A 26,668-nucleotide genomic window follows, 5' to 3' on the forward strand; every position below is an offset into this window, starting at 1 on the left:
AAAAACCAGGAGATCAGAATGGCGAAGGTACAAAGGGACAGGCAAAAGAGAAGTCAAGGCAAAGCGAAGGTCAAACCAGAAGCAAACAAAACCAAAAGGGACAGGCAAACTCGAAGTCGGGCAAAGGGGTGTCGCAGGAATCTCGATAGACAAAGGCTTACTAACAATCGGCACAATGAATTCGATCAACGTTCTGACCGTGAGCTGGAGGAAAAGACTGACATTTATACACTGGGGAAGGTAACAATCAAGGAGGGGTTAAGTGAGTGAGGGCGGAGTAACAAACAACATCCAGGTGAAGAACATTAGGATAACTAATAAAATGACAGGGGACCGACAAAACGCGGACTGGAATCACATAGACAACAATGATAATAGACGGCCTGGGTGAAGCAGGTAAAACACGTGCAGAGAGAGAGAGGTGCAGTCAGAGCAAGAGACAGGTGCAGGCAATTGCAGAACTCAGCGTTAGAGCAGGCTAGAAAGAAAAGGGGCGGAGCTACAGCGCAGCATGGAAAAGGGGAGACTGGTTAATGTATTAGTATAGTGATCTAAACTATCAAAAACCCAAAACTAGTGTGTGTTAGTCCATTAGTAATATTCACATGTTAGTATGTTAGTGAGGTTAGTACTTTACAATCTATAAGTTAGTAGGGATTAGTAGAAATTAGTAAAACTAGAAATAAGCAGGAAGAAAGTAAAGCGAGACTGGAAAGAAGGGGGGAAACCACGAAAACCCGGAACCACCCGAATAGTGAAATCACACAAGTACAGGGGAGAGAAGCAGCTCAGGGAACACAGACACAGAGACAGTACTGGGGAGACAAGTGACCGGGAAATACAGACTACAACACATAAACTTACACGCCAACAGCGATCAAGGCAGCCATGCAAGGCGCCAACCAGGTTGTTGGGAGCATGTAAGATGTCTTGCTCAAGGACACACCCAGAAGACCAGGGATCAAACCAACGACTCTGCACTCTACCTCCTGAGCTAATGTCACCCCAATAGAAAACATATGTACTACATATACATTGGTTGTTTATACAATATTTTTAATGCAGAAAATAGGGCCAAAATGTAATAAAAAATACTCAATGTTTCATAAACTCTAATCTATAAACGATGAATGATAATCCTGCTGTTTTATCCTACTTCTGTTCCAAGTATCATAGTAAAATTATGAACGACATAGCCTACATTTATTGTGTTAGTATTGTGAGTTGGCCTATTATGGCAACATTAGTTATTTTTATCAGAATGCAAGTGAATTAGTGTAAAATGCAGATTTGGAAATGTCCGGCTTTCCAAAGATTCTGCATTCCAGGGGCTGTCATGACTGCTGAAATATGGAAGTGTTTAAGTGTTTTATTTTTTTGTATTTCCAGTATTGCCCATTTTGTACACAACTCTAGCAGTGTCAGGTATCTGAACAAAACAGAATTTCAGTTCAAAGCAGTTCTACTGTGTCACTGATACATGCTGCTGGCCCTAGAGATAACACTCAAGATGCCACATGATCTGTGTTTGTCACAGCCAGGGTTGGCTCAGTTTGTCAATCAGCACCTCTGCCCACCTCACCACCACCACACGGTTAGCACCCATGCTAACTCTGCAACCATGCCATTTTAGATCCTACCCCAAGTTTCACTCTGACCGTCCTTACCTCAGTGCAGCCTTGTTTTAGTAAGCATGAAACCTCTTGCAAGAGACAACCAGGAAACCTCTTACAAGAGACCACTTTAAGCATTACCCTCAAGTCTGGGGGAGATGGAGGGGAAAGCGATACAATCACAATCATTTGCATGTCGTGATTTGTCTTAGAGACATCAAAATGTGCTTTTTGACATTTACAATTTATGGGTCATTTGTTTCTACACGAAGAGTGCTTCCTACTCAGTCAGCGGGTTTACATGATGCTTGAAAAAGTTTTTTTGCTTTAGTCCAGCTAAAACTGGACTTTTAAAAATCATGTAAACACCTTAGTCCGACTGAAATCGTACTAATTCAGATTTTTCAAAGTCGGACTAACATACCTAGATAATCGATTTACTACAGCATGTATACGCTTCAATCAGCCTGAAATTGGACTAGGCGTTCTGCGCATGTTCCGTAATTTACATAGCAACTACTGTGGCCAAGCGGAATCAATAACGTTTCAGAAAATATATAACTTTAAAAGATTTAATTTAATCTTCTACTGGGACTTTTGCCGTTTATTGAGGGTGCGACAGAAAATTTCAGTGCCGCTGACCGAATGTTTTTTCACATTTACCGTTCAATTGAGCAAGTAGGCTACCATTCAAAGTACATTTTTATGGGTTAGTGCTGTCCGATTGTGTAGCTACTTCACATTAACCTTGTACGGGGATCAATAAAGGCTAACAGCACAGTACCACTTAATTATTGTCACTTCTATCACCACTGTAATGAACTTTAAAAAAAAGGCGACAAATGACCTTTTCTGTGAGAAATGCATTGTCGAGCTCACATGCATACACTGCTGGCGACATGCTAAAGCTTTGTTTTACCCTCCCTAGTATCATGGTGAAAAAAACACACCTCAGCCAATAATTAGATTCTTTCTGAGTCATGTATATTAGGATAACGACAATAATCCAATTAAATCTCATCTTTGGCCAAATCGAGCTATTAATATAGCTCAATTTCAACTGTGCATGTAAACGTACTGACTGACACACACACACGCATGAGCACACACACATACACACACACACACACACACACACACACACTCACACAGATAGATGAAGTTGACTGAACTCAGCACAGAGGTGTCTGTAGAGAAGGAGCTGATGAAAGGTCACGCTCTATCCCAATGGCTATCATTATGCATTTGGAACATTATCACCTCAGTCACATGATAGAGGTAAAGGCTAAAGGCTGGAAATCACACACATTGTGCCAGAATACCAATGAAGTGCATCCAGCTTTATCTGTAAATAACAAACTTCTCTCGGTGGTTATGATGACTGTTCATGCCAAAGGCTATTTTTCCTTATCACTGAGGATTTAGAATTTAAAATCTATTTTATAAATAGGATTAAAAAATAATAATCGGAACAAAATTATGCAATGTTATATTTAGTGTCTAATGTTCTCTATGTTTTTTAATGATAATACCTGCTCAAGAAGTTAAAGGTGTTAGGTGTTGCAAACTGATGAAATACCTTGCATTGCTGAGTGATCCAGGTTAAACTGGACTGAGCTGGTTTTGAAAGATTATTATCTACAGTATAGCAGGGGTTCTCAATTGCCTTTGTTGTTACTCAGCGCTTGGTAAATCAAAGCAGAGGATTACATGTTTAACACACTTCACCTGTCTTCTTGAGTCTGATTTTATAGTGAAAACAAAAACCAACATGCACTGGGGCCCTTCTGGTCCAAGGTTGAGAATCCCTTGTCTGTAGTAATGTATCTGTTGTTTTTCCTTCTTGTTGGAACATCTTGAAAGTTGTTGCAGTATTCAGCCTTTCTGACACACTTTTTAATTGGTTCCCTGTAGTTGCATAAAATCTCTGGGAGCCGTAAAAGTGTTTTCTTTGGCATGAAATGATGAATGAATGGGGTGATGCAAAGAAATTGGAAATTTCTCCAATTCTCATGTGTCCCAGCTTTTCTCCATTATGCCCAGGTCTACCTACATTTAACAGTTCACCTCCTATCACAGTGACATTCATTAAAAGCATGTTACATATCATGTAAAGGAAGGAAATCAGAACACATTTGCACATTTGATGGTCAAATTCAATTCCATTAAATCTTATTGAGATTTTATTTAGCTGTTTATTCCATGGTTTCCTCCTTCCACAGATTATTTGTATTCAGGACACACATAAATGCAGTGTACTAGTTCTCCAGAAGCCTCCCCTTGCATGAGTTACAGTATAGTGATGATAGTAATAGTATAGTCACCTCACACAGCCCAGATTAACATCTTTGTGCAAATTCACATAAAAGTGTTGATTACTTATCACAACCAAATAGCTTTTCACGGTATATTTATTCCCCTCCCCCCCCCCCCCCAATCATTTACGTGGTGACCTCCAGGCCTGCACCTTGGGTTCTCCCACTCGGTGGGGGAACCTTTATCCTCTACTTTGGGGTGAGATGATCCATCTCTGCGGGGGACTACCCAGAGACGGGCAGGGAACTGGCTTCTCAGAGCTCCTCAGTATCTCTAGATCTCCTTCCACGACATCCGAGGGCAGGCAGCACCACCCGGAGCTCCACAGCGATTTCTCAGCAGTGAGGATCAGTGTATCACTGCTTCAGAGAGTGTGTAGGCTGCCTGTCAACAGATATCCCTCACTCACAACTGAGGAGGGAGGGGCAGCCATCTGTAGACTATTTCAAACAACCAGCTGCATCCCACCAAAAAAATTTAAAAAGAACACTGATCTTAAAAACATGCCTTTTATTGGAATTTTGTTAGGGGAAATTCATTTTATGAATTACTTAGAAAATAGTATAAATCACTTGTGGGCATTTAACAAATAAAAACCTGTCAGTGGCAGACGCACTGCAGGTTTTGAATACAAATTTACTGAAGGTCCAATCTGCTGAAAGTTCTGCCCTCACTAAACTTCTCTTGCAAACGTCACTCAGGAGGTTGTGACACGGCACTAATGAGGGCACTCTTGAATTGGCGGGAGGAGAACGGGAGGAAACAGAATTATTTGGACCCAGTCTGTGTCATTATTTCTCTCTCTGCAATCACCCACATGTACAGTAAATAGCCATGTGTCTCAAATCAAATAATTTTGCTCCCTCTTATTTACTCAAGACAAAGGGACACGCTTGCTTTTTTGTTGCCGTTTATGTTACTTATTCACTATGGACAAGCCGTTTTGAAGAAGGGGCAATTCACTTAATCCTGCAGTTAATGCATTCGTACAGAAAGAGGTATTCTGCATCAGTCATGGCTGTTGTGGCCTTTTAAAGCTAATGATTTTTCAGTCATGGTTTAAAAATCGACTTCACTGGTGAAGCTCTGTGAAATGCTGCCATTTTTCTATCTGAAAGCAGAAGCAGATGGGCAGCTGTCATCACACAATGTGCAAATATATTGTGTGGCACTCCTTAAATTTGGTTATGTCAGACTTGCATCGTATGACTGACCACCTGGAGGGGCTGGTGAAAGTGGGCATCCAGCGTGGTAATGTGGAGACATGCTTTTTATGAACTCTGAAAACCTTCTTGCCTTTCATATATCAGTTTGTGCTTACCTGGGTCTTCCTTCGCGTTGTGGCTATTGTTGAGGTGGCTTCGTGTTATGTTCGATGATGTACACCTGTAACGCAGGTGAGTTACGGGTTGTAAGAAAATTGAAGGTTTTGTGGTTTTAATGAATGGTTTGTTCTGATTCGTGAATAGATGACTGATCTTGTGGCCAGTACATAGTTTCATTTCTCTGTAAGTGACAGAGGCAAAAAAGGGTATCTTCCTAAAATTGTTTGAAAAATATTGATATAATGTGTTCGGGTTATAAGTTGATATATAAATTGCATCTAAAACCACTTTATGAGAGAGGGGTATTTTTATTATTTATTTATTTTTGGGGTGGTTTGGGGAAATCAGAACACCTGAGAAAAATGGTAGTGTCCGCTGGCTCCAATCATGAACAAGTTAGGCTAAAAAACCTTGAATGTTTTCTCTATATTTTGTCCTCCGTGCAAGCTTTTATAATTCCAATGAGTCTTAAAAAATAAAACAGTCAGACTTGTACTGTCCAACATAATGAAGGTCAGTAGTTAATTACTCAAGTTAGTGAATGCAAATCACTTGTGTAACCAATACCCATGAGCACTTCAGAAGAATAACACAGTGTCAATATAAAATTGTTTATATTAAGATTTAAAAAACAAGTGCAGATACTCAAATTGGTGTGGTTTTATTATTATGTACAATGAGGTGAACACATTCATCACTGGATAATTTCTGGTATCCAGTGACCAAAGTTAGGAGCTATTTCTAAAACATTTTCAATTTTGCAGTGCCTTCTTTTTTGTGACCTTTATATAATGCCGGTTAATTACATTTTCTTTTTATTGGCTCACTAAGTTTTCTATAACATTTTCGTCCCTTTGTCTCGATCTCATTATATATTAGAGTTACTGAATTTATATTTAGCTTTAAATTTGCTATGATTGACAGGAGATGTAGAGAGTAAGTGATGCACATCCTTGAACTCTTGTCATAAGCGATTAGTTTTTTTAATTTATTTATTCTAAAGTGACTGAGAAGTTATACTACCCTTCAAAGCAACTTCGGAAGATTATTTCTAGAACTGATTACTGTTTCTTGTGTATGTGTTACTTAATCAGTGAGAAATTGTGGATCATTAAGTATCATAATTGAGTCTCCTTTACTATAGACATAAGATATTGGATGAATCACAGCCGACAAAAATTAAATACATTAAATTACAGGCATTTTTCGCAGCGCCACACTTTACAAAAAAAAGAAAAACTGCTTTCACCAAGAATTCACAGTGCAATAGTATTACACAGGCTACTAATGCACATGCTTAGTTAGCCCCCAGAGGCTTCAGAATGGAGTCTGGTAGACTACACTACATTTCTAAACGTGTGGACATCCATTCTAATTAGTGGTTTCAGCTATTTCAGCCACACCCATTGCTAACAGGTGCATAAAATCAAGCATACAGCCATGCAATCTCCATTGGCAAACATTGGCAGTACTCTTCGTACTGAAGAGCTCAGTGACTTTCAATGTGGCACTGTCATAGGATGTCACGTTTCCAACAAGTCAGTTCATCAGATTTCTGCCCTGCTAGAGCTGCCCCAGTCAACTGTAAGTGATGTTAATGTGAAGTGTAAATGTACAGGAGCAATAACTGCTCAGCCACACAAGCTCACAGAACGGGACCGCCGAGTGCTGAAGCGTGTAGCGTGTAAAAATAATCTGTCCTAGGTTGGAACTCTCACTACAGGGTTCCAAACTACCCCTGGAAACAACATCAGCACAAGAACTGTTCATCAGCAGCTTCATGAAATGGGTTTCCATGGCCAAACAGCCGTACACACACCTAAGATCACCATATGCAATACCAAGCCTTGACTGCAGTGCTGTAAAGCACACCACCATTGGACTCTGGAGCAGTGGAAAAGCGTTCTCAGGAGTGATGTATCACACTTCACTATCTGGTAGTCAGAGGATGCAATGACATGGAATGGTTTGGATCAGGGCCAATGGGAGAGCGAAACAATAAACAAAAATTGGGAGTTAGGAAAGAGCTATGGGCAACAGACAAAAACAGACAAAAATAGCAATGGCAATGAATAACCCTGCCAAGAACTTCTTATGACAATACAACTAGTAGGACAGAGACAGAATATCTACCCAGACAAAGCAAGAAGTCTACCTATCCCTCATAAGCCTGTCTGAGATTATGAAGTCATAGCTGTTGTTTGTAAGTATAGTCATTGCCCCATGCACTATTATATTGAAAATTGTTGATATTGTCATACTATGTGCATGAACTACTAGTGTTAAGTGGAATAAATGAAATGACTTTACATGATTCCTGTATGTGAATCATATTTTCAGTTGAAAATAGGTTTCATTTTTAAAATAAACTGTTATGAAGGGCTTGGCTGGAAACGCGGGTAGTGTAGTGCAGGACCTCCAGCTCCATATCGGTCTTAATCAGGCAGCTGCAGGAGGAGAGCAAAACAAGAGTCAAGGGCGTTGCTCCTCTCTGTGTAGATTAGAGTCACTGCTGACACTGCCAGGTGTGTGTGGCTGTTTCCCGACGAACAAACACTCTGCAGTTTGCTGAAGGAGTAAGTAGGAAGAAGTAAGAGAGCCGTGAGATTTGGGGTGTCCCACAGTATTAATCATTCAGATTTATGGCCAGGAGCTACAGCAGGGCACATCACATTACGGTACAGTCACTTAGCAGATGCTCTTACCCAGAGCGACTTACAAACGCGTGGGAACATCATCTCTAAAGACTCTACCATGATGCATTTATCACACTTTATGAGAATGAATGTGGAAGTCCTGGAAGTCCTGCAAGTGCCCTATTTTTTATTTATTTATAAATTATGGTTAAAATTTTAAAAGCAAATCTTAAAAGCACTCTCTTATTCCCATGGACATCAGCACTCACTTTCTCAATGGATTTCTTCCAAGTGTTGCCTTTGTTAAGGCGTCATTTCGATGAAATTCTGGGTCTCTGTGATTACAGGGCACATCAGTGATGGAAATGCCTACCAGCTCAAAGTGCCTTGTTAAAGTTAATGAGGGTGGAACTCTCAGAGGATAAAATATGGCATCACATGCATAGCTTGAAATCAGCTGTAACCAGTGGTTTATCTCTAATGAAAATAACTTCTGTGGAATAACACTCCTTAATGCGGTTCTCAATAATGCATGCCACTGATGTTATGACAGTCAGTACACTGTGTCAAAACAAGATCTGAACGCCCCCAATTATGAGTCAGTCCTGAGACATGTTGCAAAAAGTTTCAATCCAATTTAGAAACTCTGATACAAATCTATTTGTGGGAATGTCGACATGTACATCTGATAAAGAACTGTGATAAAACTCATAAAAGTAATGTTAAGGATATATTCCCTTCATGGAAAAATACATTTGTCATGGTTTTTGAACGCTGAAAAAATTCTCTAATGCTCTAATGCATTCCTGTTGTAGTCATGTCTGAGGATAAAGCAAAGAGGTATCAAAATCAATTCTGAAGCAATCAGTGAAATTATTGTCTCTGCTATTCACAATCATCCCACTATCCGAAAATAGGGTCTGGGTTCAAAAATACCAAAACCTATCCTTTAAGTGAATTTTATGCTTTCATGTGTGATACCCTCACCCCTGAATCATGATTTGGAGTTTTACAGCCGATCCCTCAGCAGATTACAGAAAGATGCTGCCAGTGGAACGGTTTCAAAGTCTCTCAGACTACAGAATATGATAGCAGAGGAACTTTTTAAAAAAAACTCTCTCTAGTTGTATCGTTATTTCCCCAAATTGTTGTATTGCATGTATCACTGTATATTTTTTAAAGACCTTCACACTCACACATGTTTGTGTTTATTTTACCATGGCATTTTATATATTAAATGTGTTATTTAAAACAGTCAAAGAAATGCAAAATGGATGTTTTATAATCATATCAAATGTGTTTGACTGGTCAGGAGCCAAGAGTTATGTGGTACAGTATATGCTGCATGTTCAAATAACATGCCCCTTTTCCTGTGGATCAGTTAAAATGCATGCCATCTGCTTTTACGGTTTGGTGCTCTAACATGAACATTGTTTTCTCATTAATTAGATGAGAAAATGTTCAGTTTTATTTACCTTAAATATTCTGCACATGTAGATTGGATTGGGATTAATTAACCCGTTGAACCCTTTTTTTAGTGTTAAATTACCAGTATTGATTGTTACATCAGCATTAGAATGTTCAGTTGAGAACATTCTGATCACACATTTGTGATCTTATAACATAAAGGGTTAATTACCACAGGGACCAGGAAATTTCTTCCCCAGTGAAGTCATTTCTCTAAGAAATGTGGTGCAGTTCCTGATAATGGAGGACTGTTAGACTGGGAATTCATTCTGAAGTTTGCTCCTCGGTCTTGCATTAAAAACATCCCTTTAATCCTAAATAGCACCAATTAATAAAATAAAAAAATCAAACATCTATATGCCTTTATAGCTTTGTGTTGTGTTGATGGCATATTATACTTTCTGAGTGGAGATGGTGATCATTAAAGCAAAGAAAGGGTATTAAGATGTTTGCAGAAAACAGCCAGTGAACCTCCCTTCCTGACTGACTTGGCGGAGAAGAGCAATGTTTGCGAGAAGCGACTTCTGGGTGCGGGAAGAGGTAGCTGAATGAAGAGGTCTGGTTGGAGCATAAAAGTTAAGTTTAAGTTAAATTCATTTGACATGGACATCACAATCACATTGGACAAACCAGATGCATTGCTTAAGTGTTTTAGCATACATGCTAATTCTCAACACTTGTCCACATGGTGTATCATTGCCTGAAGGTGAGCAGAGGCTGTGCCATTTGCAGCTTGTCATGCCAGTGTGAGAGATTTGAATTGAATGTGGGCTGCCAACGGAAGCCAGCGAAAGGTAGTCAAAAGTGTTGTGGTGTAACTGTACAGCAGCATTCAGGAACAGCTGCAGTGGCCTAAAGGCACATGCCCTTAAGCCAGCTGGCAAGGTGTCACAGTAGTCTATACAAGAAATTATAAGGCCGCAAATGAGAAAAAGTGTTGAACATCATCTGCATAGACAGGATATGGCATGTCATGAGCAAATATTTGTGTTAAAAGAACAAAGGGGAGGACCAAGCACCAAGCCCTATGAGAGACCGATCATCAGGGAGCAGGGGGAGGAGACAGACCCCTTCAGGACATTGGGTAGGATCTGTCAGCAACATCAAACCATGCGAGGATGGAACCTGAGATGCCCATCTCCACTAAGTCACAAATTGTCATTTTTCTATTTTTCAAACAATTTGTTTTCATTAATTTTGGCAATCAGTGAAGTAGCAAATTACCATTGTAAATAAACAAACAGAATAAACATGAATTTAAGATAAAAGACAAAAGGTAAAGGTAAGGTAAAAGACAAAAATGTTGATGTAATCAGGATAAGGTGACTCATAAGGAGGATTGGGGCTCTCCATACAATCTCAAGCCTTTCCTTTGTTTCAACCATCCTGCACTATGTAAGGTGTGCATAAATAAACATATTCACAGAAGCAGTAGGTTTCCACAATAATAACAGTAGCCCCCAGAAATCTTAATAAAGCAGTGACAGACACAAGGATAAAATGTGTAATTGATGCTGACAGTTCTAGTTTCTTACTCTATGACATTCCACATCAGCAGCATATAGGTGTCTGAGCTCATATTGTCAACTGTACTGACAAGAAGAATTTAGCTTTCATGGCTTAGCCACCACGAGTTTGTTTGCTTTACTTCCTACCTTGTTTTCTATTGTATTTACACCTTCAAATTATTTGTTCCAGTAAAGCTCAGCACACCTTGAGAGATGCCTTTGATTTAATCTTGTCAGCGAAGAGCGAGGTAAACACTGTTGCTTTACCTCCATCTCAAGTGCATTCTGTTCAAACTGGCAAGACACAAAGGCATCTGAAGATAGCACTGAATACCCCAGCCATGTCTCATGGCTGCTAGGCTTATTTAAACGGTAAAGAAAAATAATAAAAACCGAAACCCATGAATTCCCTGGCTATTCTTGCGCTACACTGTTGCTGGCATTGTTAATGTGTACGGTATTAATGTACAGATCCCAGAAGACTGTCAATAACTGAGTGTGCATTTACTGAACAATTATGGACAAAAATATGACATTGGAAAAGTAATATTTTTCATAGTGACAATAATTATTTAAGCAATAATATTTTATGGAGTGCACAAAATATTAATAAGTGTAGTTTCTGCTACGTTATTGAACTGACACTGCTGAAGCATTACGAAAAGCCAATACAATGCTGGGTTACATGAGGTATAATTCAAAAGCATTCAGGAAATATAATAGACATTAGATCACATATTACATTGACTACCAAGTGAAATAACTGGGGTCCTAGCTGCTGAGTTTGCTTAACTGGTGCTAAACCTATAAATAAAGGACAACAAACCAATGCAATTACAGTGTTAACAATGAATAGATCACGGAGAAGCTTGGCATAGGGGTTGTTGACTTCATAAATTGTGGCCAGCTCGATTTGAATATTTGCTTTGGTTAACATATTATCTTTTTGTACAGTGTAAATATGTTTTGCCAAATTTGGAAACAAACAAATAAATGAGTGAATGAATGAATAAATAAATAAATACATTTTACTAGAGAGGTGTAATCAACTAGTTACATTTTAACATTTTAACAGTAGTTCATAAACCAGTGACATCCATATTTTGAACATTATGGAGGGTTACTGATTTATAAACTACCTTTCAAAATGTAAACACGTTAGTAGTTGATTATACGGATGTGAAGATTGTGCAAGTTTTATTCATTTTTATCTTGGAATCATTACAGAAATTGTCATTAATAGGTTCCAATCAATCCAAGACACAAATGCATACAATTTGCTGATAACTATTGGGTCATAATTTTTTATTATATTGTACACGGTGTATCTGAGCAGATAAAATCGACGGTGTGCTCCTATTAAATAACCACCAGAGGGGGGTGTAACACTAAACACATATATCCAAATAAAATATGATGAGGAGGTATGTGCTCATATTTTATAGGGTAAGAACATGCATATGAAATTGGAACACATTATTACGCTTTATATGCTCATGAGTAGAAGTAGTTATGAATGAGGTAGCTGTGGAACAAGGATTTCTACAGTATTGTGACAAGCCATCCGACTTCTTGAGGTTTTCTGCAGGAGAGTTTTCATGACTATACAACCAACCAAGTAGAAAGTTAAAATAATAATTGTCTTCATTTTTGTTATAATTTTGGCAGTTTTTGAAAGGCGATTTAATCAGGCCCCACAGCGAATGGTGTTTTCCATGCTCACCATTACTACAGACACTCTGGGAATGTGAACATGATCTCCATCAACTTTTTGTGTTGTTGGAGATTCCTACCCCTCAGAGAATTTGGAAATAAAACAAGTTGCATATGAACTATAATTCAGCAACCCTAGTATGTGAAAACAAATTGGTACCTTCACCTTTAAAGTATCAGCGTCAAATATTTTTGTTTTGCATCAACTGTCGATTGCACCAGCTGTGTGGATTTAAAATTAAACTCAGTAAAGCACTTTCTCATAAGGGATATAATCCTTCTAATATGCAGAAATTTTCCTTGATGAACACAGTGACTGTGCCTAAGCCAGGCTTTTAATTTGCTGTCTGCTGGGATGAGTCTCCAGATGCAGGAGAAGGAGCTGTGATGGCTGCCTTCAGGACGGATGCAGTAGCGCTGGAACAGAGAACGCTGTCGTACATTCGCTGACGGCTGACAGGCACGGCCACGCCTGGAGTTTATTAAATCTGAGTACAGTGCTTTTCATCAATGTGTCACAACAAAGGAAATCACCCATATGGCAAATAGCCAACAGCCTCTCAATGAATATCAAACATCCATCGAAAAATCCTTCTACCCAGTCAAAGTGAAATTGACCAATATTTTGGTTCTTTGGCAAGTTGTAAGGAAGTTGAGTCATGGGCAGTCTTATGACTATATTATGTCTGTTCTCTTTAACATTGTATCCTTTTTTTGTAAATGCATAAATGCCTGCTCCCATGGTATTTTTATTTGTGTACACACCTAGAATAAGACCATACCGGAACATAGTTTGTTGTAAATTAAAAGTTTAGGTTGGATGGGCTTGCTGACACCCTGTGAACACGAGGTCAGTCCTTCTGTTCCAGAACATTCCTCACACCAGCGAGCAGCAGCCTGCTGTGACCTCCCTCCCAACCCCCAGGGTCCGCTGAGCTGCCACACACAATCTCACCAACACACCTGTACCTGCCCTGCCACATCCACTCCCATTCCTCATTACTGCATATTAGTTAGGGAGGGAGTCCTTCACCTGTAGTCACAGCAACACAGTCAAGGGAACAAATAGCAGTATGTTCTCGAGGCACCGTCAAGGCCTCAGAAATCTGGCCACTACCAAGAACTGCACCAAAATGTCCCATCCGCTCCCAACCATTGCCCTCTGAAACGCACGGACACATGGGGAAATTCTGTGATACAGCTGAAGGAACATTTTTTGTTGTATATTTCACTTGAATATCATGCCTTGTTTTGGGGTCATACATCCATAAATGTGTTCACCACCAGTGCAGGCTGAGCCCTATGCCTATACCTTGTAGCCATTGCAGGTGTGAGCCTATGCTATGTTTTTGTTTGTAGCCCAATATAATTATGTTCTTGGACCCCTTGTCATCATTACAAAGGAATGCCTGCCTTCTGGCACAGGAGATTATTCATTTACTTGTATATTTGGCTTCAGTTATCTAGAGCATTGTGTAAAGTCGTTATGGAAATATTCATTAACGGCACATCAGAGAATCAACAAGAACACTGGTACAGAACATCCAGTAACACAGTTAACTAACAAGGTTAGGAAAAAACTTCCCCTTGAAAAGGCCTACGTTTCAAATGTAAAAAGGTTAAATACGCTTTCTTTGGATGCGAAAGGTTGATTTGTTCTTAAAGAACAGTATGTAGTAGTTTGTGACATTCATTGCCAACATCAACAGAAATGATGATAATACTGATTTTGTAGAAGCAAATATCTTTTGGCATCTGAAATGTAATATCTACTTGAGACTGCTTTCAAAAGTAACACAGTTGCCATCTAGTCAATAAATCATTTGGGATTTAATTCCAACAGTTTCATAGCCATCCTTATAACTAAACACACAACTTATGTCAATGCTTTCAATCATGAGTTGAGTTGGAAATTACAAAGAATATTTTCTCAGAGAAAATCACATTTACATTGCAAATAAAAATAAGTATAGTATTTCAGACTTGCACTGTAATGCTTTCTTTTTTTTTTACCCATAACAATTTATTTCCAAAGTGCATCATGGATTACAGTATTTACTATATTGACAGAAATGTATCTCTCCTGTATTTATACTGCTTTTTTCTTTCTTTATTTTTGTAATTAAGCATATTATTGTAATTTAAAGTCACTAATTACAAAATACTGCATCGTTCTGACAAACATGCTCCTCATTCCATGATCAATTTTGTACAGAGCCAGAAATCAGTATAACAGTATAAAACACACAGTTTTAACATGGATCTTATTCTATAAATCAAGTTCTAAAGATGAAGTATGATCAACACTGGTTTTAGTTGAGGCTTTTTTAGACTACACGGGGATGCGTCTGTATGAGGAGTGTGGTTACTGGCAGTCGGTAAGGAATGTAGTTTATACATGCATGGCTCTCAAATTAATTGCTTTTTTCGTCACTGTGGACTGAAAATAGAAAGGTTAATACGCCTTTTCGATTCTTTCTTTTTCTCCATCTCACAAGCCTCAAGTTTCATAGCAGAAAACAAGATGTCATGATAATATTCATCATCTTCAGTCTTGGGCAATACATGAAAAGTCTGCTTAGATCTGTACAGCTGTTACCTTAATGATTTATTTGTACTGATCTTTCATCATTGAAGAAGTCAGATAAATCAAAAAATGATCTGTCTTATCTAACAAACATACATTCCTTGTGGAGGACTATAAGCAATAGGAATACATAAAATCTGTTTTATATTCATCCTTATGCCATAGACATAGAGTTCTTAGTCTGAGGGTTAAAATTGTTCTTGAGAATGCATTCAAGGAAATTTGATAAGATTCTAATCTTTTCTAAAGAAATGATTACTTCTAAAGAAGAAAAATGTTACGCTGGCCATGCATACTACAAAGTACCAAAAAAAAAGACCAGCATTTGCCTATAATGTTCAGTAAATAATGAGATTTTTATATATTTGCCCAATATAAATTATATAGATTATATAAACAGTCAGCATGAATTCAGCTGACTGTTAAGAGGTCCGGCTATGTGAATATGGGACTTTGATTCTTCAAGCCATGCAGAGTTATTTCTGTCATAATATGCCCTTAAAAGGATAAGTACTTCAGTAGAAATTATAAGTGTCTAATTGAAAAGAATCAACAACATGCTGCAATAAAATGGTTGAATTCATGGTTGGAACAAAATACTGCACATAACATGGGCCCCCAATATCAAGGTTGTAAACCCTTACATTAATAACTAAAAAAATGTTTCATTTTAAAAAAAACTCCACCTGCCACTACTGTAAACAACAGCAGGGGGAAGGCGCACATTACTTCAGCACACAAACACTGTGCAAAGCCGGTAAATACATACCCCAAAAAGCCTTAAAGCTGTTATTGCAGAAAAGGGTGGCTCTACCAAATATTGTCCCTTCAGCACTCTAACCGAGTGGTATAGGTTTTCTACTGGGTTTTCTGCATGTGCCAGGGATAATGCTAACTGCTCCGTTCCAAGAATTTTAAATACCTCCAGGAGAATATCTTTCTTTATAGATTCTGTTTAAGATGTGGGATTAGTCTTTTTGCCCGTTTCCTTTTTTTAATTTATATAGCTTATACTATATTCTGTATTTTTGTGTGAACAAAATAAATATACATAATACAATAAATATATACACAATATTCTAAATCAAAAGTAGGATATTTTAGTTTAACCCCTTTGTTGAATACCCAATGCTAAAACATCATATTTGCTTTTATTAACTATTCACAGCACAACACCGCATTCTTTACATAGTTCAGTTATTGAGTGTTCCCATTAAACAGTGAATTAAATTATTTGTTAATGTAATTTTAATGTTTCATTTTATATAATTGCCTATTTATTGGTTTCGGTTTTATCCTAATTTGGTTTTACTTTAAATAAACCTAAATAGACCTAGCTGCCATGAGACGTGGCTGGGGTATTCGGTGCTATCTTCAGATGCCTTCAAGTCTTGTCAGTTTGAACAGAATGCACTTGAGATGGAGGTAAAGCAACAGTGTTTACCTCACTCTTAGCTGACAAGATGAAATCAAAGACACCTCCCAAGGTGTGCTGAGCTTTACTGGAACAAAACATTTGAAGGTGCAAATACGATAGAAAACAAAATAGGAAGTAAATCAAACAAACTTGTGGTGGCTATGTGATGAAAGTAAAATCCTTCCTGTTGTGTTGTGGAGCTCAGGCACCTCCATAATGTTTGGGTGTACATACTTTTGTCTTCTTGATTTGGCTCTCTACGCCACAATTTTAGATTTGCAATCAAACAATTCACATGTGGTTAAAGCGCGGTTTTCAGCTTTTAGAAAAGAATACTTTTATACATTTTAGTTTCTCTGAATTACAGAACTTTTTATACATATTGTAGCCACTCATTTCAGGGCACCATGTTTGGGTCAAATGGCTTCACAGGTGTGTCTGCTAAGTCAGGTGTGTTCAATTGCTTCCTTACTGCAGATATAAGAGAGCTTTTAGTATCTTCAGAGTCTTCATTCTAGGCTTTTGATTGCCTTTGGTGTCTGTTATTGGCATTTGTCTAAATAAGGACCAGAGTTGTGCCAATGAAAGACATGGAAGCCATTATGAGGCTGAAAAAAAAAACAGTCAGAGACACAGGCCAAACCTTGGGCTTAGCAAAATCAGTAGTTTGGAACAACATTAAGAAGAAAGAGAGCACTGGTGAGCAGAGTAATCACAAAGAGGCTAAAAAAAAAAACAACCAAGGAGGACCTCTGCAGTTGATGACGGAATAATTCTGACCATAGAGAAGAAAAACTTCCAAACACCTGACCAACAGATCAGAAACACTCTTCAGGAGGCAGGCGTGTATGTATCAGAGACTACTGCCCTCAGTGAACTTCACAAACAGAACTACAGATGCTACACTACAAGTTGGTAACCACTAGTTGGTAAGCCACAAAACAGGATGGCCAGGTTACAGTTTTCTAAGAAGTACCCAAGAGAGACTGTAGTGTTCAGAAAAAAGGTCTTGAGGGCAGATTCACAAAGATTCGCTTGTAGTAGAGCAATGGCAAGAGAAAGGTGAGGAGGGTAAAAGGAACATCTGAAGACCCAATGCACCTCTTCTCATCAGTGAAACGTAAGGTGGGGGTGTTTTGGTTTGGGCATAATGGCTGCCACAGGTACTGGTTCACTTGTCTTCACTGACGATCTAACGACTGATAGCAGCAGCAGAATTAATTCTGAAGTGTCAGCTCAATTTCAACCAAATGCCTCCAAACTCATTGGACAGTGCAATATTCTAATGCACGACAATGTTCACAAGTATAATACTAATGTAACAAAGAAGTTTTTGATAACAAAAACTGGAGAACTCTTGACTGTTTAAGTCAGCCGCCGATCTGAATCCTATTGAACATGCATTTCATATGCTAAAGAGAAAACAAGCCCCCAAAACAAGCAGGAGCTGAAGATACTTAGCACCTGGTGATGTCTATGGGTCACAGAGAGTAATTGCATACAAAAAACGTGAGCTAAAGAACTAAATATGGCTAAAAATGAAGGGTTATGTAGCAATTTTTTCATGGTGAAATGAAAATGTATAAAAAATACCCTTGAATAAAAGATGAGAATCTACGCTCAACTACATGTGAATTGTTTGATTACAAATCTAAAATTGGGAAATACAGAGGGGGGCAAATCGTGAAGATTTTTTTTGTCTTTGTCCCAAACATTATGGAGCTCACTATATAGTATATGTTGTTGATGTGAAAGGTCATAAAGAAAACTGAACAAATTTCAGTCTTAATTACTAATTTTCTCTTGTGTCTGTCACTGCTTTATTAATATTTCTGGGTGGCTAATGCCATTACTGTGAAAATCAAATTCTGCTAATATGTTTATTTATGCACACATTGCATATTGCAGGGTGATTGACACAGAGGAAAGGCTTAAGGCTGTATAGACTGTATATTCTGCTCATGAGTTACCATGGCCTGGCTTAAAGGCTTACTATGCAGGATTCTTACCTTTAAAATAACCATTCCCAGTCATATCTATGATGCGCTATCTCTGACTGACCATCTTTGGGCACGTTTGCTGAAACCATGCTCCTCTGCCTCTATTTCTTATTCTAAAATGTATTTCGGACGTTTTGCGACATGACATTCTTTTCTCTATGAGGATGGGTGGTTTTTTTCAGATGTATAGGAAAGATGAGCGTAAGAAACACACAGTCCCTTGTTTGTCTGAGATGTCACAGATCTTGATCATTTAAAACATACTGTAATCCTTCTGTACATTAAATAATTTATGTTGAAATTTGAAGAGACCAAGGGCATTTTTTCATTATGCAGATTTTGAATTTCAAGCACACCTCACGTACAGTATGCGGTGCATTTTATTTTCAGTCAGTCTTGTTCATAGTTCATAGTCAACAATAGTCTTCCTCTATTATCTAGACTTTAGCGTGACTTTGAGAGTTTTGACCCTTACATGGCTATTGGCCTTTATAGATTTGGTGGGCTGCCAGCGTCAGGCCCCATAATATGGTAACAATTTTCTTTGGGTGTGTAAGACAATGAATGACCACACTTACTACCTTTGGCTTTTTAATTCTCATCTGTTTTGTAATGGAAAAATATTGATGAAGTGATATCAGCGTGGCATGTCTCCACTGGTGGATAAATGTTTTCTGCAGGGAGTGCAGTGGCCCCTGGAAAAGACTGCAGTATTGATATGCCATGCGGTGTAGTATTCATAACTATTGGCGATTGGATTTGTGGGTTCAGAAAGAAGTCCCAGTTTGTTTTAAATGAAGCTATTTCTCAGTCAGCCATTTCTTCGCCGAGATTTTTTCAAGAGACACGTAAATTATTAGTATAAAATATTGATTCATATAAAACAGATTTTTTAAAAACTCAACAAAAACACAAGTCAGCCAAGCACAAAGTATATCAATTTCTTGGCCCGAACACAAAGATTAAAATGAGCTGTCAGCAAAATAGTACTACAAGCATATTTAGATTTGCCAATAAAGTGCACTCTGAAGGTCAATGTGTAAAAACATTTCTACCCAATCAAGTGCGAATGACCCAACCATCCCGCCACACACACACACACACACGCACGCACACGCGCTCACACACACGCACACACACACACACACACACACACATACACACACAAATACAGCCTCTGTCTGAATGGTCCATCAGCTAGGCAAGCTTGGATACTGAACTGGCTCCAAAACTGTCTTCTGGAAACTGAACAATTACTTCATTTCATATCAGCTGCCCAGAGAGACCATTCCAACAGCTCATTTGCCATTTGCAGCTGAAGGGCTGCCTCATAAAGTTTTAGCATTCTGGTAACTGGGAACAGGAGACATTTATCCAAAATAGCACAACACCTACTGTATGATCAAAATATTAGTGGTTGTTCAATCCGGGCGCAATGGGTTGATACAGACTTTAAAAAACTTTCAAATGAATGATGCTGTTGCAGTTCATAATCAAAATTAACCATTGGTAAAGTACTGGACAACCTTTTTTTTTTTTTTTTTAAAGATGAAGCTGTGTTGAATTGTGATGCAGCAGAAGGGATTGGTGTCATAAAATATAACATAAAATATATCTGTGGATGTGGATAACTGTGAGTATGCATTTTTTCCATGATATTTTAATGCATTTAACAAAAATCACAGAAAAAAACCTTAACATTATATTTCTGACTCCACTGTATAGTTCTTCCTACTTCCCCTCTGTGTCATGAGGTGTAGAAATGACGTCAATATAAAATGAATATTTCCCAAATATTTACAAAAACAAAAAACTGTGTAAACACTATTTTACAATATTATAATGTTCACAGGAGAAATATGAAAGTGTAGCCAATGAAGCTGTCCGTTCCAGCAGTGAGATGCTGTGGCCATGTTTACAATGGGAGGTAATTGCTGGCCGCTCACAGAAGCCAAGGTGTCTGTGCTGTATCCAGCCTCCCAGGCAGCACCCTGAGCCGGCCCTCTCAGCTGTAATGGTGTCCGTGCTTGCCTGGCTGCTCTGGGCATTAGGCTCAGATGTTTATAGCTCTGTGGGGAGCCAGTTCATTGTGGTTACACCGCACTCTGCTACAAACTTTGTGTATTTTTCCCTCTTTTGTCTTATTACCAAAGATTATCAAAGAGGGTGCAGGAGCAGATCCATCCTGATGATCTGACTTTTCCCAAATAGGAAGCCCCAGCACTCAGGCACATCTGGTGTTTAAAAGTGAATATAGACTTTAATAGCATGCATTTCATTGAGTCAGATAACCACATATATGCAGAAGCATGCTGAGAGGCATAACATGAGAAACATGCTTGATCAAGCACTCTATTAGTGAGGCTTGTTTCTAGCTTTTTGGAGGCCCGATACAAAATTTTGGGCTCATTCCGATCATTCCAATTTTATCCATCCTTGCTTCCTTTCCTTGCATCTTTTCCTAAAATGGAAGCCCAATGGGTAAGAAAAAACAAGTGAAATTGACGTCTGGGGCTCATTCCAATCAATTTTTTTATTCGTCCTTGTATCTTTGATCCTTGCCTGCGTGACCCAGAAATCGACAAGGTCTGCCATCTTAAAGGATATTTCCCGTTAAATGGAGCTAGGAGCTAGGAGGCTCCCAGAGGATGCTAGAGCAAGGAAACACAAGTTCATCCTTTGCAGAAGTATATTTTCGGAACACGTGATGTATAAATGGTCGACCTGTGAATCCTCCTCTCCCCACCTACCATGTGCATCCTCCGATAGGTGTAACTAGGAGCTAAGAAAGTAAGGAAGAAAGGGAAATATATACAAACAAAAATTGCACATTCAGTTTTGAAACATGTACATACAGTACATAGAACCAAGCAATCCAACAAAAGTACATATCAGAAGAAACGCAACAAAACAAAACGAAACGACGGGGCTCTATTTTCCGGTATCAATGTCGCAGGGCGCACAGGCACAGCCAATAGCGCGGCACGTGGAGCACTGGGCGTGGCCTGTGATTGTCTGTATTTTCAGGTCCACTGGCAAGCAGCATGGGGTGGAGAGCGCAGTGGCACATCTAGATCCTGGGTTGGATTATACTGAATATTTTTTTTATTTATTTAACCTTAATTTAACCAGGAAAAACCTCCACTGAGATCGAAATCAGACCTGACATAAAACACACAAAGTTACGAAGTTATAAAAGACAGCAGACACATCCATTACATCAAATGGGGAATGAGACAGCAGTGTAACAGTGATTAAAAAGCAGAGCAGAGATTAAAAACAGGGTCATATTTCAGTCACAGAGTCATGATTTACATGATTGAAGAAAATAATTTGTCAAGTTTTTCTTCTTTGGTCAAAGATTGTTTTGTTACAATTGTAGGGTGAAAAATACCTGAAACCCAACCTTCCAAATTCAGTGGAGGGATGAAAGACATTAAAGAGTATCACATCACTAGAGTGGAGGTGAAAATTGTGTATTTCTCTAATTAGTAGACAGCTGAAATATGAAGGAAGTAGACCAATTATTGTTTTATAAATGAATATATACCAATGGATCAATCTTTGCAGATGTAATGACGTCAATCCAGAACATTTATATAGCAGACAATGATGGCTTGATGATTTAGCGCCTGGAATGAAGCACTACAGTAAACTGTCTAAGGCATGTAAAGTAGAGGAGGAAGCATGTAAAAAATGTCTCCATAGTCTAAAATGGGTTTTAAAAAGTAGCTAAAATGAATTTCCTATTGATTTTGTAACTAAAAAAAGAAGCCTTACTTGGTTCTCCATTTTGAATTCATTTATCTATATGCAATTTAAAACTAAGCTTATCACCAAGCCAGATTCTAAGGTATTTATAGCAAGATATTCTTTCAATGCACTTGCAATTCATCTATGGACTGAGAATGAGACCTTGAAAATACTTGGCAGTAAGAATTAAAGCATGGTTGTACTTGACAGGATTCAATAACAAAATTATATTGGAGTTGTTTACTCATTGTACATCAACCTTAGACACTGGTTGGCCAGCATAAGACTCAACATAGGATTTATTCTTAAGCAGCACTAGTTTTACCAAGAAGCTAGCTAAAGTGAACTAACCAGTTTGCTAGCCGAGCTAGCTTAGAAAAACAACTATAGTTACAAGGGTGGCTGGGTCGATAACCCTCACATAATAATTCATAGCTAACATTCACTAGCTACTGCAGGTAGTTTTCTCTTCTTGTGTCCTGAGGGATAAGTTCTTTTTGATGCCATACTGTATCAGTCACTGAAGTCACTGAAAAGTTACTGTACATTTCATTGAGTTCAGCGATTAATAACATCACGTTTGGATGATTGCCCATGGGCTTTAGTGGCACCAAACCCTGGTTGTTGTAAGAAATGATGTTGTCCAGGGTGTATTACTCCCTCCCGCCCAATTCATGCTAGGATAGCCAACCGCATAATCCATGTATAGCATGAGACAGCCCATTAGTGCAGCACTCTGTAGAAATTGTCTAATACTGCTCAGCTCAAATAAATGGTTGTTCTCATAATGTTAGTGTCGATTGCAGCACATAGAAATTTTCGTTTGCGATGCTTTTCCCTGGGTAATTTTAAAAAAATCTGTATTTCCAATTTGTGTGAAGAACTAAGTCCTTTGAGCAATTGGAGAATTACATCTCTTGTGTTTTCTTAATCAAGTGGAAACAGATGTCGATTTCTGTGAGCAGTTGTCTCTGAGCTGTTATTTGAAGGCAGTGATTGAAGGAACATTAGCTTGATGATGGGGATGAAAGTTCACGAGAAACGCACGGTCAATGAAAATGACGATGATTGAACTGATCGCCATGGGGGGTTTTCTGCCACACAGTGTACTGTGCTCTTAATTTCAAAGAAAAAGTGCATTTATAGAGCCAGCACACTTTAAACACAAGAAAAAGACATCCTGGTACTCTCAGATATGTGCCCTGCTGTAGCTCCTGGCCATAAATCAGAATGATTAAGGTTGAGTGGGACACCCCAAATCTCACGGCTCTCTTACTTCTTCCTACTTACTCCTTCAGCAGACTGCAGAGTGTTTGTTCATCGGGAAACAGCTACACACACCTGGCAGGGTCAGCAGTGACTCTGATCTACACAGAGAGGAGTGACGCCCTTGACTCGTTTTGCTCTCCTCCTGCAGCCGCCTGATTAAGACCGATATGGAGCTGGAGGTCCTGCGCTACACTACCCGCGTTTCTAGCCAAGCCCACAAAGAGGTAAAATCCAGCTGGAGCATAAACTGCTCATTTTCCCTCCTCATCTCATTCTTGAAACAGTGATCTATGCATCACAGAGGGTATGTATGAGGATAGGACATACAGTGACTTGAATATCAGAGCAGTAAAAATGTAAGAATAATTTTATAAAATGCTGTCATGCTGGTGAAAAATTAATGATTTTATCCTTGGCTATGGCTGAACACTAAATTTAGGAGTTTCTTTTTTTATTTGCAATTAAAATGTGTACTACAAAATGTGAAATAAAAAATACTTTTGTTCTGCCCTATTGCAGCTACATTGGATCCAGACCTGATAAATAATGGAAATGTATTCTATGCACTACTGTACATAAAATGCATAACAGATCACTGTGCCTCTGTGTATATTATTTACAGTTGATCTGGAAGATTTCATTCAACAACAGATGATAGCTGTTAATAACTACACCATAACAAGACATAAACAGGTATAGACCAGCATTCATGATGTCTCAAATCATGTCTGATGTGGTATTAAGCTTCTGCTGATTGGCTAAATGCCAAGTAGGTGGTGATAAGTCGGATAATTTTCCTTGTGTCCTGTTGCATTGTAGCCAAGAAGATCCTTTTGACCTGGCAGGTGCATTGAAGGTTTTGGTGGTCTCTTCAAAATATTTGCTTAAAGATAACTTACTTTGTCTATCAACTGCAGTTAGCAGAGTGATTAAATCAAAGTGATTCTGTCAAATTTGCAGTTAAGAATGCTACAGTAGACAGGCAGTTGTTAGCTGGCCATTGAATGTGTAACATTACTGTGTTAAGATGACTACTAACCTTTTGTTATCTATAGACATTTAGTCTTTTATTTAGTTTTATTGTAAATGTTTCCAATCAAATAACATAAATAAATAAAGCATATCTCAACAATGTGCATATCTTTGAATATACAAATTGAATTAATACATTAATTAATTCAAAATGCATACTGAAAACACCAAAGATATTGTTAACAATAAGATTACAAATGTATCTTAAAACAAAGCACAGAAAAGATTATCATTTACAAAGTGCTACAATGCCAAATAAATACAAGGGAATGTTCATATTGATTAATGTAAAATACTACAAACACAATACAAGGTAAACAATAATTTATCTTTTTTTTAACAAAACAAAAAAAGTGGAGTGTGTGTGTTCATCATTTACTGGGATAGCTTTTCAAAGCTATTATACTTTGCATTCAGCAACATCTGCACATTTTTCTATGTGAGGCTCCTTCTGTACTGACTTAAAAGCATCTGATAGTATGAGAAAAGTCTCTCAACGGTAACTGTAGTACAGGGGAGGCACAGGTGTATCACTGCAGTGTGAAACAAGACTGGCATCCTGTCCTGTCTAGCTGTCCACTAGTCCGTCTCTGACTTCCCTGGGGTCTGCCTTGTCAGTCCCCATGTGCCTGTCCCTCTCTTCTGCAGACGCTCGGCTCAGAGGGGGGCATGATGTACTCTGATATCCTTTCATGCCCCTCCAACCTGGGGTGGATCTAGGGTAGTCAGGGACTTGAAGAGGTCAAGCAGCAGGGGTGCTTCTCCAACTAAGTCAGCGGCATGGTGAAGCATTTTGCCATTGCTGACTGGAAAAGCTTGTTGCAGGACAGCCTGCTGTCCTCAGGAACGTCTGGCAGCAAGCCTGTTGTCTGAGGGCACCAATCTTGAGCACTGGCTGTTCCCCTGTATTCAAACTGCTGACACTGATGCCTCCTCCAGCTTTGGAAGCATCAGCGCTACTACCACACTCTGCTCGACAATGAAAACTACATGTGCCTGCTGCTCAGCCTTGAGGTCCCTCAGAAGCTGGCACAGATCCTATACTGCACACATCTGTCATTATGACGAAAATAAAATTAATACATTCAACAAATTAGTTGGGCCTTATTTTGCAAAAAAGCCAAATCTACAGTGACTAGCCTACCTCCATAGGCGACCATGTTACATTTCCTAGTATCTATTCCAATGTTCACTAGCTGCTACTAGATCACTGCTTGTCAGCGGTGTCATTCCCGTCTTTCAGTATTCTACATCATGGCAATGGGAAGAATGTTTGTGCGAGATGGTTTTTTTTAAAAAAAAGAACAAAATTGAAAGCCATTTCAAGATATTTAGTGACCACTAACTAATAGTCTATAATAACTAATTTAATATTTTAAAAGTGTGAAGTGTGTACAGTGGGGAGAGAGTAGCCTAGATCTCTGACACTTTTTGGTGTTTGGTGTAGGTTACATCAATTAAATCAACGGTTGACTATGATGAAATCAGTCGTATTATCCCGCTAATCTTATTTTGTCAGTTTAGAATCATATGCATTCTATACATTCTAATCCACAGATTTATGTTAGAATTCTGCATACACGGATTTCGTGTGGGCCTACCTAAAAATATATAAAATAAATAGCAGGTATTTTGGGGCATTTTTCAAAAAGACTCTCCTTACAATATGACATGTAAATGTTAGTTGACTAAACAGGAACAATTATATACATTCTAATGAATAACAAAATATCTTTAATAAGTGCACTGTTGAGGATTGCAAACACATGATTGGAATGTGCCCCCCCCCCCCAACCCACAAAGAAAAAAGAAAAAAGATGCCTTTGTTCTAACCAGTAAATCTCCTCTTTTTATTGATGACCTCAAAAAACTCTGCAGGTCCATAGCTTTCCTTTGTTGGTCACGGCCCATAGCAGCCTTAACTGGTCGTTAGCTAACATGCGGCTAATGTCGTTAACTCCACAAATATCTCATGAATCACACCGCACCCCCTAGTACAGCCATGACCAATGTATACTTTATTTTAGCGCCT

The 26,668-nt window shown here is 38.6% G+C and overlaps 1 long non-coding RNA gene across 1 annotated transcript in view; it reads left to right on the plus strand.

The window, feature by feature from the left end:
- LOC135255226 (uncharacterized) overlaps nt 1-24,235 on the plus strand; it is a 61,707-nt gene extending 37,472 nt beyond the window's left edge. Inside the window, exon 4 of the long non-coding RNA XR_010330127.1 lies at nt 23,753-24,235. This is a non-coding gene — a long non-coding RNA (uncharacterized LOC135255226). The remainder of the gene's footprint in view (nt 1-23,752) is intronic.
- The last annotated feature ends 2,433 nt before the right edge of the window (nt 24,236-26,668 follow it).

This window comes from Anguilla rostrata, chromosome 5 (assembly GCF_018555375.3).
Source record: "Anguilla rostrata isolate EN2019 chromosome 5, ASM1855537v3, whole genome shotgun sequence".
NCBI classification, from domain to species: Eukaryota; Metazoa; Chordata; class Actinopteri; order Anguilliformes; family Anguillidae; genus Anguilla; species Anguilla rostrata.